Source organism: Augochlora pura, unplaced genomic scaffold (assembly GCF_028453695.1).
Source record: "Augochlora pura isolate Apur16 unplaced genomic scaffold, APUR_v2.2.1 APUR_unplaced_529, whole genome shotgun sequence".
NCBI classification, from domain to species: Eukaryota; Metazoa; Arthropoda; class Insecta; order Hymenoptera; family Halictidae; genus Augochlora; species Augochlora pura.
The window spans coordinates 1189-2901 of record NW_027585737.1 but is presented as its reverse complement, the minus strand read 5'-3'; the positions used below and the strand labels follow the sequence as shown (position 1 = coordinate 2901).

Sequence of the window (1713 nt, the reverse complement as noted above, 5' to 3'; positions counted from 1 at the left end):
TTACGCGATAGGAACGTGATGGATTTTCAAGGTGGAATCGCGCGTTCGTCGATCAGCGTACAGTGAAAGCAACGCGCTCTGATCGCTAAATTCCATCTAGAATCTCCGGATGCTTGTATTAGGTTGGGGAGAAAGAAATCCATTATTTTTACACGAAATTCAAGACTTTATTTAACATGTTTCCGATTGTCCGATTTAGGTCAAATATGCACCGTTTTGTTCTATAATTTGTTGCCATTTTAAAGATACCTTCATAATTCCTCTCTCGTAGAAGTCTTGGCCCCTTTTAGCGATGAACTCTTGTAATCGTCTTTCACAATCTTCTCTCGATGCCAATTTCTTATCAATAAGGAAGTTTTGCAGTGCAAGGTAAACATGGTAATCGCTTGGTGCCAGGTCTGGACTATATGGTGGACGCATTAAAACGTCCCAGCCAAGCTCCTGAATTTTCTGACGAGTCACTATAGACGCGTGTGGCCTGGCGAAGTCTTGATGGCACACGACACCTCTCCTGTTGGCCAATTCTGGCCGTTTCTGGTCAATCGCTAGCTTCAAACGGCCCAGTTGTTGACAGGAGAGATCCGAATTTAGTGTTTCACCATATGGAAGCAACTCATAATAAATGATTCCTTTCCAGTCCCACCAAATGCACAGCAGAACCTTCTTGGCTGTTAGTCTTGGTTTTGCCACCGTCTGATCTGCTTCACCAGGCTTTGACCATGAACGTTTTCGCACAATGTTGTCGTATGTGATCCATTTCTCATCCCCAGTCACCACGCGTTCAAGGAATGGGTCGATCTCATTCCGTTTGGCCAAGACATTGCAGATGGAAATTCGAACCATCATGGTTTTTTGTGTTAATTGATGTGGCGCCCAAACGTCGAGCTTCTTTTTAACTCCAGCTTTGTGCGAATGGTTTAAAACCGTTTCATGGTCGATCTTTAGTTTCCTGGCGAAGCTACGACTGCTATCATGCCTGTCAACTTCGATTATTTCTGTGATTTTGTCAACATTTTCCACGACAGGCCCACCTGTACGAGACGCATCTTTAACATCAAAAATACCTGAACGGAATCGACGAAACCAAAATCGCGCGTAATTGTCTGCCGCTTGGCTTGCATTTTCACCTTTATCAAAGAAAAATTGTAAAATGTACCGAATTTTCTCTATGTTGACTTCCCTTTTTAAGACCCTGTAGCTCGCAACCGAATGGACCAAACAAAAAGCAGGAAAAGAATATTTGTAGCGCGAAATGTCACCTTTCCAACGAGCATAAATCTGAAATTGTTCGATCGTTACTTTAACAGATATCGATCGCTACAGCCGTCTACTAAAAAAATAATGGATATCTTTTTGCCCCAGCCTAATATGTACACATGTATTTTACGTTACGCGAACGGGTACACATAAGCGTATTAATGTCTTCCAAGGCATCGTTAGTTGTTATCGAATGGTGGAACCGTTCTACGGGAAACGAGGCCGTGCAATCGTTGATTACAACTACCGCGAAATCTTGTTGTCGATAACGATAACGAATTGGCCGTGTCCCGATAAGAGGCGACGTTCCGTTTGCAACAGGGACAGATAACGAGTCTTTTTACCGTTAAAGGACATCGCAATGCTGCATTCCATCGTTCTATTTGCCCCGCTCCTCTCTCTCCTCCTCCTCATCGCTCTTCTGCTCCGAACGAAATCTTATCTCTCGCGTACCGA

At 43.7% G+C, this 1713-nt stretch overlaps 1 pseudogene; it reads right to left on the bottom strand.

The window, feature by feature from the left end:
• Positions 1 to 249: 249 nt before the first annotated feature.
• LOC144477923 (histone-lysine N-methyltransferase SETMAR pseudogene) lies at positions 250 to 1031 on the bottom strand (annotated as a pseudogene).
• Positions 1032 to 1713: the final 682 nt, after the last annotated feature.